Source organism: Gekko japonicus, unplaced genomic scaffold (genome assembly GCF_001447785.1).
Source record: "Gekko japonicus isolate JY-2015 unplaced genomic scaffold, Gekko_japonicus_V1.1 scaffold247, whole genome shotgun sequence".
Taxonomy (NCBI): Eukaryota; Metazoa; Chordata; class Lepidosauria; order Squamata; family Gekkonidae; genus Gekko; species Gekko japonicus.
The window spans coordinates 1409342-1422457 of NW_015166427.1; the positions used below are offsets into that span (position 1 = coordinate 1409342).

Consider the following 13116-nt stretch of genomic DNA (forward strand, 5'->3'; position numbering starts at 1 on the left):
AACAAGCATAGCTGGAGATATAGAGAGTGGACTTTCTAAGGCTAACAGACATAACCAAAGGATTTGACCAGACTATCAGTGAACGTATGCTTTAATTGCATTTTAAGCTGTGCGCAACAGTCCCACAACTCTCCATTCAACGGTGCAAGAAAATGCAAAGACACGGTTGCCAACTGAAGGGGTGAAAAATATCCTGTCCCTTTGATAGGAGTTTATGTTAGTTACCTGCATACTATGAAAATCTTTATTTGCCCATTTCTACATATTGGGCCTCTATTAAAGGGACAGGACAATACAAACAGGACAGGACAAACTGATGGCATTTTTGTCCAGGCCTGTTGACAACCCTATGCAATGATAGGGTAGACAGGTGAAAAACGTTCAAGACACATCTTCTAAAATGACCACCCACAAAAAAACAAAATCAAATATTCCCAGAGTGGCTGCTGACAGCCTGCTGGATTTCATCTTTTTTAAAAAATTATTGTTCTGGTATATATTAAATGAGCTCTTCCATGACAAACCAATCTGCCTCTAATAGTTAGGAACACATAAATTTAAATTGTCATAAATTGCATGAGTATGAGAAGAAGATGCTGTGCCCGTACTCATCACATATGGTCTACATCAGAGGCCATATCCAGCAAGTGCCTAGATACTGTTGCACCCATAGTCTCCGGAACAATTTCTGTAGCAGTGAACCAAGGCTTATTGGGGCGGGGGAGGGCAGGAGAGAAGAGAATAGCTGTTTTCCCAACTGCAAACCTTATTTCACATTTTGTTCCGTGGAAATGCAATATCCTTGCCATTGATGTACTAGCCCGAGAGAAGACCTCTAGTGTGGATTGTGCAAACAGTTTGGAGCTTTATATAAGATGATCAACTTTTGGCATGATATAGATGTATAGTCATAATATGCAGATGGCACCCAACTATATGTCTCTTTAATTAAGTAATCAGAAGCCGCAGTCTCTGTGCTAGATCAGTCCCTGGAAACAGTGGTCAGGGAGTCAGGGAGAAAAAGGTAAAACCCAGTCTAGGGAAGACAGGGATGATGCTGGCAGAGAAGACCGACTATAGGGGGTTGCTATCAAGACAAACTGATGGCATGATAGCCAGCTTCTCTGATTTGGTGAAAGGCCTGGGGCCCAACGTTGCTCTTGTCAGGTAATGTGGCTAGAAGTGCTTTCTATTATCTATTTAAAATGCTTTAAATAAATAAATTGTGACAACTGGCCCCCTACCGCAACCATGTTGACCTTGTCACACTGACCCATGCCACCATAACAAGGCTAGATTACTGTAATGTGTTATACACAGGGCTGCCCTTGAAAACTGTTTGGAAACTTCACTTGGTACAGAATGCTGTAGCTAGATGATTGACCGGTTTACACCAGTATGATATCACACCTGTGCTTCAGCAGTTTAAATGGCTGCCCATATGTTTTTGGGCACAATTCAATGTAGCTACTGTTACCTTTGAAGCCCTTTCAAGGCCTAGGACCCAAATTTCTAATGTACTGCCATTCCTGTTGGTGTGACCTTGGGTCAGACATAAATTCTTTCAGAACTGTTCTCTCAAGGGCAGTTCTTGAAAGAGCTCTCTCAGCCCCACCTACCTCATAGGGTGTCTGCTGTGGGGAGGGGAGGGGAAAGGGATTGTAGGCCATGCTAAGACTCCTTTGGTTAGTGAAGGGCGGGTTATAAATCCAATCTCCTCCTCCTCTTCTTCTCCTCATATGATCATGTGAGCCAACTAAGGTCATCAGGCACCTCATTATCCCAGTCCCCTCTGTTTGGGAGATGCATTCATTCACAGCCCATACACACTCATTTTCTGTGGCTCCTTGGAATAGTCTGGTAGATATGGTACAGAAAGTTCCTTTACTCGCTCTCGTCAGTAAAAGGTACAAAGCAGAATTATTTCAGCACACCTTTGGCAGAAGTAAGTAGTGAATGTCCCTGATTGGCAGCTGGTGGTGATACACATTGCAGAAGTTGCAATTTTAACCTGAGGTACATTAATTTATGGGTTTTAAAATGTGCATGTTCATAGTCTGTAAGCCACCTTGGGCATCGTGGAAACAGGATATAAATATTTTAAATAAATAGGGTAATGCAGACACTGTGGGTCAGGATTAAAGTTATATAGTTCTATGTCAAGACTTTGTATGTGAATTTTGTTTCCCCTTTACTTTGCATCATCGTTAACTTCAGAATAAGGAAAATAAGCCTCACAGTCATAGAAGGCAGTCAAAATAATAAAATTTTCCAACAGTGCAATCTAGGCTCTTCGACTTTGACCTTCAAGCTTCTAGAAACTGAGTCATGACATCCTAGGAGTTTCCATATGAGATGGTGCTCTTTTCTCTAAGAAGAGAGTTTACATCAAGTTCTTTCATACAGAAATTGGTATCAATACAACTGCAAGACAACTTTGAATATTCCATTTTAATTTCTCCACCAAGCCACACAAGAATGCTTGGGGCAGGGGGTCAACCGGTTGTCTAAATGCTTAAATGTAAAAAACAAGATGCAATTAAGGGCTCTGATTTGTTGTTTATTAATTTGCTGGGAATTAAACAACATCTCTTTAAACTTTATGCAATCGAAATCACAAATAACATGATCTGATGACAAGGCTTAGTCCACGAGACAGCATCAGAACACTCTTTTGAACACTGTACAACAAATGGATTAAAAATATCACCAATGTGTTTAATTATTCATATTCATACATGGATCTCATTTAAGATTTACTTCCTTCTCCCTCACAATTCATGAAAGTAAAGGTTTCCCTTGCTTGAAAGCTAGTTGAATCCAACTCTAGGGGGCAGCGCTCATCTCTGTTTCCAAGCCAAAGAGCCAAAGAGCCAGCACTGCCCAAAGACATTTCCGTGGTGATGTGGCCAGCATGACTAGATGCCGAGGCACACGGAACACTGTCCAGGGCTCTTTTTGTAGAAAAAGCCCAGCAGGAACTCATTAGCATAATAGGCCACACCCAACAGCAGAAACTCATTAGCATAATAGGCCAAATGCCCCAACAGCACAGTTCATTAGCATATTAGGCCACACCCCCATGTCTTCCCTTGACTTGCCCAGTTGCCCCACAGCTGCGGGATGCCTGGCAAGCTGGCCCTTAAATGCCTCCCCGATCCTTCCAGCCCCCCCCCGGCCGGCGTGCTTCGGAGTCGCTGGGGGGGTCGCTCTCCAGGCCTTTCCTCTGTAGCCACGAGCACAGATGTTTTAGCTGTAGTGGGTGTGGCCAACTCTGAAGCCAGCCGGAACTCCGTTCCTGTGCGTTCCTGTTACCTTCCCACCAGAGTGGTACCTATTTATCTATTTGCAATTTCTTGCTTAAGAACTGCTAGGGTGGCAGGAGCAGAGGGCCAGAGACAGGAGCTCACTCCGTCACATGGTCCCGGGGCCTTGAACTGCCCAGCTACCGACCTTCCAGTCTGCAGCTCAGCGTCTTAACCTCTGAGCCACCACGGCCCTTCATGAACTATTACAATATCACAACATTAAATTGCCTACCTTCAGGCACAGTTTGGAAACACTTTGTGTTTGGGTACGAAGATACCACTGAACATAGGTATTGGCAAGGACAAGTTACGTCATGAATCCTAAGAACAAAACTTGTGTAGGTAGAGAAGAGTCTTATTTGATTCAAGGGATCAAATAAATAATCTGCTCTTACAGTCTTCTCAGGAGTGAGTGATATTCACATAACAGACATTTTAAAAAGTGACTTGTGATCATTAAGTCTAGTGGAAGAAAGTAAAGTATAACAAAAGTCAATATGCATTACAGACTTTGCAGCACACACAATAAAAATTATGCTATCAAGAAAGTTTAAACTGAGAACATTGGCTGATTGAAATGTCATAACACTGCACAACTATGATTAATCTACCCAACGCAAGTAAGATAAATCCCAGCTGTGCATAAACCAAGGTTGTTCCATTCTTGCCTTCTCTCCTGCCATCCTATTCATTGTTTCCATGGCCAGGCAAGCGCAAGAGGCAGTGCCACTCACAAGTGGCTCGTGAATTCAGACAGCACACCAAGCATGTTAACTGGTTCACAAACCATTTACAAAACGCTAGTTTGAAATCTGTAGGTTGACACCAAACCATGGTTTGCTGGAGCATTCAGACACTACAACTTACAGGAATTTGATCAAGCCACTGCTTGCTATAGAATCTAAATATGACAACATTAAAAGCTCTTACAATGACTTTTTTCCATCACCCAGAGTTCCCCGCTATAAGCCGTACTAACAAAACATGCACATGTCTTGAGAGTGGTAAGAGATGAGGGACAGCAAAAGCAAGAATAATGATCACATTATACTTGCATCTTAAAAGTTCAAGATCTAATTGAATCTTACCATTCAAAATGTTTTGCCAACGCTTTTCCTAAATGTGAAGATAAAATTTTACATTCTGAACAATATTCATCACAGCTTCATCATTTGTCTTCAACATACGTGCAAGCCAAACACTGGATCATCGCTCAGGTCTTGCCCTTTCCTTTTTCCTTTAAGTAGGCTGTCCGTTTAAAAACACACACGTACACACATTTTGAAGCATTTACGTTTGCAATTATTTTAAAATGAGTTCATGAACATTTCTTTGGGGAACTGATGGGGGGAAGTATTTTGGAGGCTACACAGGTACTAGCCAATAGCTACCAGTTTTCTTCCAGCTGGAAATTGGTTGGTTTTTTTAAAAAAACACCCGTTCCAAGAAAGAAAATGTGTATACTTTTTTTCAATACAGAAAAGATTCTTCAGCATGATAGAGAACTACTTTTTAGGTATGAACTTAGAGAATGCCAGGTTTTGGCAAGCAAACATACAACACATCTTTCAGGTTATTTGGACTGCTTCAGTGCAAGAAATTGCAGAGAACAGCTCCTTGAGACAATAAAAAACCACCACTTACAGAATGAGATAACCACATTTTAGAAAACAATTGTTTTTATGCCAAGATGTATAAGTATCCAGCTGAAAGAGCCAACATTCCATAGTTTTATTTATTCATTCATTTATGCCCGATATTTTTCCCCAATAGGGACACAAAGCTTACATCATTCTCCTCACCTCTGTTTTATCCTCACAACAACACTGTGAGGTAGGCTAGGATGAGGGAAAGGGACTCCCCCAAGGTCACCCAGCAAGCTTCCAAGGCAGAATGGGGATTCGAACAGGGGTTTTCCAGATACTAGGGGACAATGATTGGCTACAACTCCCCATTGAGTATACAGCTGTTGCCAAGCCCAGGTTAGCCAACTGCCTGGAGGGGGGGGGAATGTCCTGTCTCCTTAACAGGAGTATATTTACCTCCATACCATGGAAAGTTTCACCTGCCCATTTCCATACATTAAACCTGTATTAAAACCAACAGGATGTCCTTCTCTAGGTCTGCTGGAATTCCTGTCTGCCACTAACGTGTGAAATGGCTCTAACACTGTCACAACAAGCTGAAACTGCACCATAAAAACCACTGTGTTTTCATCAATGTGTGGCCAAAAACGCCTATCCATTCCAAGTGCCATCAGAAGTCCACAAACAGTGTTGAGGCTTGGAAGCCTGCCATTGCATTCTGATCATCCTCGGCCCATCCTTGCCCTCTGTTCAACCTGGCCTCTTGTTCACATCCCTTAGGCTGCCCTCATTGTCCCTGTTCCATTTGTGATGTAGGTAGCAGTTCAGCAGTACTGGGTTGAAGCAGAACAGAAACACAAACAAATGCCATTTTATAATCACTGTTAATCCATGGCAAGAGGGCTAGGAAAGCAGTTAGGCCGGGAGGACTACGACCTTGCTGTAAAGTCGACTGGATGATGCCTAGGCAGTAAGCCACAAGACAGGAGAGTGGCATCCTTGCCAGGTGACTGCCTAGGTAGCCTGTGGAAAGGAAAGAGAATGGGTCGCGGGGAGATACGGAATGACCAGCAGGGGGCAGGGAATACAGGCTGTTCGATGCCGCTGCCCTGCCGAGCCTGAACACCACAACTGCTAATCTCAAGTCTGAATCTTATGACAGCTGACTCACAAGTCAAACTATGAACACATGAAGCTGCCTTACACCAAGTCAGACCACTGGTCCATCAGTATTGTCTGCTCAGACTGGCACCAGCTCTCCAGGGTCTCAGGCAGAGGTCTTTCACATCTTCTACGGCCTGCTCCCTTCAACTGGAGATGCCAGGGATTGAAACGAGGACTTTCTGTGTGCAAAGCAGAGGCTCTAGCACTGAGCCACAGTCCTTCCTCTATGCAGTCCCACTTGTACAGGAAGCACCTCCTGCTAGCCAGTCGCTTAAGAATAACAGTTTGCTTAAAACCAGGTGGGGTAGCCGTGTTGGTCTGAAGCAGTAGAGCAAAGTTTGAGTCCAGTGGCCCCTTTAAGACCAAAAAAGTTTTATTCAAGGTGTGGGCTTTCGTGTGCGTGCACACTTCCTCAGAGACATTGAAATGGAAGGTCACAGTTCATTGATATATGTAGAGGGTGAGCCAAAAATTATACATTTTAAAATGTTCCTTCTGTTATGAGTGCCTCTCAACAGTGACTGTCCATAGCAAAAAACGAACAGCTTGTCTGCATGAAACATCCATCACGGAACCATGCACAGACTACCCACCCAGTGCCAACTGATCATATTATCCAGGGCTCTTTTTGTAGAAAAAGCCCAGCAGGAACTCATTAGCATAACAGGCCACACCCAACAGCAGAAACTCATTAGCATATTAGGCCACACACACCCTGACAGCACAGCTCATTAGCACATTAGGCCGCACCCCCATGTTACCAGAAGTGTGGTCATCCAGCCACACCCACCTTTTGCTTCTTATTCTGTTTACCTTGTTTGTTGTCAAAACCCAGGGCTTTTTTTGTAGCAGGAACTCCTTTGCATGTTAGGCCACACACCCCTAATGTAGCCAATCCTAATGAGTTTCTGCTATTGGGTGTGGCCTATTATGCTAATGAGCTCCTGCTGGGCGTGGCCAACTCGGGAGCCAGCCGGAACTCGGTTCCTGTGCGTTCCTGCCCCAAAATAGCCCTGATTATCACTTTATATGTCATCTCAACTAAGAATATGAATCTCCCAAATGCATTGGGCAAGACAGCACGATTGAAACTAATAAATCAAGGCCACTGAAGATCACTATGGTAACCTAAACTTGGCTGCCTGAAATTCTCAGAACAGAGTATTTTGAGAAAGTCAGAGAACATGAGCAGCCGGGCCAAACAGCATTCTCTAAGCATAAAGTTATAGGCTGGGAGAAAACTCCTCAGATTACACGCCAATCTTAGATAAAAGAGTACGGCCATTAAGGAATCCCTAATGATATTTATTAGCAAGTACAAGTTATGTCACCAAGCAAAAGTGCCTTCTTTTGTACTGCTCCCAGCCAATCATTTGCCACATGCCATATGCCGTTTCCTTTCACGTTTTGATACAGTGACTCATGGAAACGTCAGAGCCGCACACTTCCTCAAAGCGGCAATCTTGTAGGAAGTGTCTGCTTGCCTTACGTGACACGTTTGTCTTGTTTATGTACGAGAGGCTGGGGCAAAAAATAGTTCTTTCAGCGGATGAGGACTCATACACAAAACAGCATCAGTGGAAAGGATAGCTTAGTTCCACTCTCCGACGACAAGCACTTTAACAGATCAAACATCCTCTGTTCTTAGTCCATCAATTACATTTTTTAAGAATCATGTTTTTAAAATAAGTTTAAAAAAAACACAGAAGTGGGCAGACCTGTTCTTAAGCAACTTACACTTCCATATTTTGGCTACAGAATTTTTTTAATGGAAGAAAGTGTCTACTTTTGTGGTCATGACGTTATACCAAAGAAGTTCACCATATTATCCATCCAGCCCACAGACTGCATCCAGTTCAGTCACATGGAAGTCTGTCCCATGGATTCCCACAAAGCGACTTCAGACACTATAAGCAGAAGTTTAGGCAAGCCCTCTTGCCACATCAACGAAGGATGTTGCACAGTGAGCATACACAAGCAAATTTCTGCATCCAGAGGATGCATATTCCTGCAGAACAGCTCCATTCCAGATGTTACAAGCTCACACAAAGTAAAAGGGCCTTGTACAACTTTTCACCACCGTATTCAAAGCCGAGTCTCAGTGCCAAGTAAACCATGCTTAGGGTTGCATCTTTGAGAATGGAATCTACTTCATGTACAGAGCTAGCTGTACAAGGCGGATATAAAATATTGTTTCCCTCTTTGGGGGGGGGTTTTGCATTTTTATGTGCATGTGGTGAGTGTGTGTGTGCACCTGGAAGTCATGGGCGACCTCTGGTGACTGACTCCTACTGGGGGCCTGGAGGCTATTCAGAGAAGTGGCTGAATAAAGCCTGCCCCCGCCTCCTGACTGCTGGTATTCCTAGGAAGTCTCCCATTCAAGTACTTGCCAGAGTCAACCTTACTTAGCTTCCAAGATCTGACAAGATCAGACTTGCCTGGGCTATCCAGGACAGGGCAAGGCAGAAATGATGAAATCTTAAAGGATTTTAATGGACCACTGTGAATTAAGAACATTTGTCTGACCACCAGAAAATTACATGCCAAAATCTTACCGTTCTATACTGGTCCCCAACACGTTTTCACTTCAAAGGTCTAAACTAGTGAAACCCTGGCTCTACCAGCTGTCCATCAGTTATTGTGAATCGAAACAGGTGGGGGTCTTGTGTGCTAACACAAGATAAAAACTCCTGTGAGCGGAGCATGAGCAAAAAAAAATAAATGTTTAGGAATAGGCAAGCAGGGAGCTGTGAATGTAAAATGATTCTCCAAAGGATTCTAGGGTAAAAATTTCATTCACCACCTGCAACTCTAGTAATAACTTCTATCCCTGAAACGGCAATTACAGACCCCACTTTCATCCTGTCATAGTGCCCCTGAACACGGCAGTTCTTCAGTAGATGAAGCCCAAACAACCAGCTGCAAGTCTGAGAGATAAATCATCAAGTGACATGCAAGCATGTGATCTGCCTTAACCCAGACACCAGTTACTTTTAAGGGCATCTATTTCGATAAAAGAATTAGAATGATTTATACATAACGAAGAGAACGAAACTTCCTCAAGTTCCAATCCAAGCAGCGAGTTCATGGGCACACGCACAAAATACTCAGAATGCAAATTCAATTGCAGAAATTATTAAGAAAGGACTGAAAACAGTCCTGACCTGGATAGCCCAGGCAAGCCCGATCTCATCAGATCTCAGAAGCTAAGCAGGGCCGACCCTGGCAAGTACTCGGAAGGGCGACCTCCAAGGAATACCAGGGCCAGGATGCAGAGGCAGGCAGTATCAAGCCACCTCTTTGGAATGTCCAAGCCCCACTAGGGGTTGCCAGAATTCAACCATGACTTCTAGGCGCACACACACACACACAATACTCACCAAAAAAGAATGGACTGAAAATATAAGAGAAGTTGGCATAATTGTGATAGGATATAAATGTACAGAAACATGAACCCACACGGTTGGGTCCAGCCAACCTTTTCCACTCCGTTTCACAAAGTTCCCCTACATACTATCGCCTCCATCTGACATGGTTTTTGTACATGTGGATCCTACATTTCTCAAGATGGGTGGTCAATGAAGAGGCCTCCTTCCTTTTTTCACTAGCAAAAACACTGGTTGGATCCAACCTACAGAATATACCTTCTTTCAAAACAGCACACTCTTCCAATGAAACTGACTGGCACAATGCAGCTCACGGGGAACAGAATTAGAACCTCACACAATGCATAATTTGCGTAGTTCATCCATAGTTCATCATCACAAGGCATAGACTCCCATTAGCTTAGGCAGAATATTTACGGAAGGCCTGTCAATGGCTATTAGTGATGGTAGCTAAAACTGTGAAATCTTCATGAGCAGCATATCACTACCAGGTGCTGTGGAGTAGTAATATGGACTGTCCACAGTCATCGTGACCTCTTCAGCTGCTGTCAGGACACTGTCCAAGACCACATGTGCTGAACTAGATGAACCTTTGATCAGATCCAAGAAGAGATGTTTTAGGACCAAATTACACAATTCCATTTTTCTGAGCTGAAATGGCCTCTGGGGGCCTTCTTTGCATCAAAGCTTCAAAACAGGTCAAATAATCCCCCCGGGTGTTTCAGCTCAGGAAAACAGTGCAGGAGGGAGGCAGGAGACCCATCCCCACATGCTACGATCCTGAGCCAAATAGGGCCCTGCAGCCTTTAAAAATGGCATTCCCCACAGCTGCTGTGTATGACTGCAGGGAAACTGAACCTGGGTTGCCCGGATGGACCCAACTTGTTAAAACTGCATTATACAGTTTGGCTCTTCACTGCAAAGTACCAGTTCTGTCCTCACCACGCCTGACACAGATGAACTTGTTCGTAAGAATGCACCAAAAAAGGAGAGAAGTATTTTACCCCAGTGACCATTTTAGTCACCCTAAGTATGAAAGAATGGCTTAAGTATGCTGAGAGGCTGTAAACAAACATACTGATCTTTAGAGGCAGCTGCTCAAGACTTGCTGGAGGACACCTGTAATTGGCAGCCTCTTCCTTGATTTCTCTGTATAAGCTGGTAAAGCAGAATGGGGGACAGGAGCAAAATGTTTCATTCATGAGTGCAGAATGCAGAACACTCTGTATCCTTTATCCACATGTGCATGAATGACCTGGACGGAAGTAGGAATCGGCCTTTTTTAAAAAAAAAAGTTGATCTTTTATCCTCTCCAAAGACTGAGAGACTGAAATACTGATATATATTAAGTTTGCCAGACCAATTTTTTTAAAAAATAATGGGTTGTTATGCGTCAGTGGTAGAAGAAGAAGAAGAGATTGGATTTATATCCCGCCCTTCACTACCCAAGGGAGTCTCAGAGCAGACGCAACTTTCTTTCTCTTCCCCTCCCCACAATAGAAACCCTGTGAGGTAGGTGGGGCTGAGAGAGCTCTGACAGAAACTGCTCTTTTTCAAGGACAGCTGTGCCAGAATTATGGCTTTCCCAAGGTCACATCAGCAGGTGCAAGTGCAGGAGTGGGGAATCGAACCTAGTTCTCCCAGATTAGAGTCCTCGCACTTAACCACTACACCAAACTGGTGCTTTGAAATAAGAATCCTCTTAGTAATATGAACCGCCACCTGCGAATCCTGGTGGACACCTGCAAACAGGAAAGAAGACCTTCCGAATGAGAGCATGTTATTGGTGGGGGGGGGGACCTTCCTTAACTACCTGTGGTACAGATAAAGCCCTGAGAGAAGCCACACAAAATAAGGAATACTGATTTAGCCATGCCAGTTTTGCAAAACACTCACATTGTGCTACCTAGATTCCTGGGAGTGACATGACAATTTATGGAACATGGCTCGTTGTCAACTGGTCTGGGCTTTCCCATTTTTTTTTGCAATGTTCCATAAATTTGTGTCACCTTTTCTTTGCCACTGTTCTTTAAAATCAGGCCTAATACAAATTGCACCGCTTGAAGGGGTCTTCCTTCATCTGCATTATTATGCTGGCTCCTTATTGTGATTAATAGACAAGCAGCCTACTTCACTTCAGTGGAAGTTTAGCAAATCAACTTAACTGTATATGGAAAGAAAGCATGCTGGTAGAAGTTCATTTTCAACCCAGGGTAGGATTTATTACCCAGATTTGCATGATATGACGGGTGTGAATTTGCTTTTACAAGTGTCAAATACGCCAAGTTTTCTGTGTGTGTGGGAGGGGGGGAACAGAACACAATTCTCCGACCGGATTTAATCTGTTCGGGACATAACACTTGCACTCTCACCCAGTACACTCAAATTAATACCAGAGAGAGTTTTAATCTACTACAGTGACATCTGTTGCTTACTGTCTAATGACGTGGCCTGGAAGTCATTCACCAGCCAAAATTATAGCCGATCTTTCTAACAAACCAAACTACCTTCTGTGAAAACCACACAGCAACTGCCTGCTACAAATCCTCAACAGCAGACCGAAGCATCAGTAGACTTGACATCTCAGGAAGCTTTTATTATGCTTGCACCTTGTTATTCTGCGTTCTCTTTTCCCAGGCTTGGTTTTAGTATGCACAAAACTGACCCAGTATTGCTTGCGTAAGTATAGTGCGTGTGCGCGCACACACTTCAAACCTCAACTGTTTAAAAGAGCTGACCATTTTTCAGGGATGTACAACTTGTATTTTCTAACTGTCACATTTAAGTTTTGGACCCGCTGTGGCCAGGCTCAGATAACGCTGTAAAAAACCACCAAAAAACATTGGCCAGAAATCACAGTGGAATGGGGGGGGGATCACCCTATGACCACAACTGATGGTTCTCCAGTACCAGTCGGATGTATCTTAAGAGCCATCATCCGCACACAGGCAAGATGCGACAGCATTTCACAATGTGGAACACTCAGATGGACCATTAGGCCCGTAGCTCTCCCATTGGGTCCACACAGAATCATGCCACTTCTTGGCACCCAGAAAGGCCAGCAACGGACTTATGACACACAGCTCTGCACATCTAAGTCAGAGGAGAGAAAAACAGAAGGGGGGGGAAGGAAGTGTATTTTAAGCATAACTAACAATGGTGGCACGGGAGTGGAACAGATAAGTTTTGGCAAGAAACCACCATCTCTTTCTGAGGTAGCAACAAAAAAAATCACTATCGCCTTTCATCAGTGGTCCTAGTCAGAAGGCTCCATAGAGAAATTTCAACATGGAACAGGAGCGAAATGTGCCACAGGGTGCCAGAGAAAATAAATGAAGCGAAGTTGCTCCAAGATTTAGAAAGAGTGCAAACACAACACCCCCTTAAGGTTCCAGAGTGGTCACGGCGATGAAGAGGAACCCAAACCCACATTTCACCATGCCGGCGGTGTGCCAGCCAGAAAGTGGCAAGAAGACAGGCGGTCCCCGGAGCACTACCAGAGGATGCAGGAAAGCCTACGAGACGAGTGGAGCCACAAGCCCCCGGAAAGTCGAGAGGAGCCACGGGGCGGGGGGCGGCCAAGCAGAGCCGGCCTTTCGCCGGAACCCCCCTGGTCCGAGGCGACGGGCAGATCTCAGGCAGGCGCGCCGGGTTCCGAGCGTGGCGGTTCAG

At 44.2% G+C, this 13116-nt stretch overlaps 1 protein-coding gene across 1 annotated transcript in view; it reads right to left on the bottom strand.

The window, feature by feature from the left end:
* RASA3 (RAS p21 protein activator 3) overlaps window positions 1-13116 on the bottom strand; it is a 202628-nt gene that overhangs the window by 188808 nt on the left and 704 nt on the right. The window lies entirely within an intron of this gene.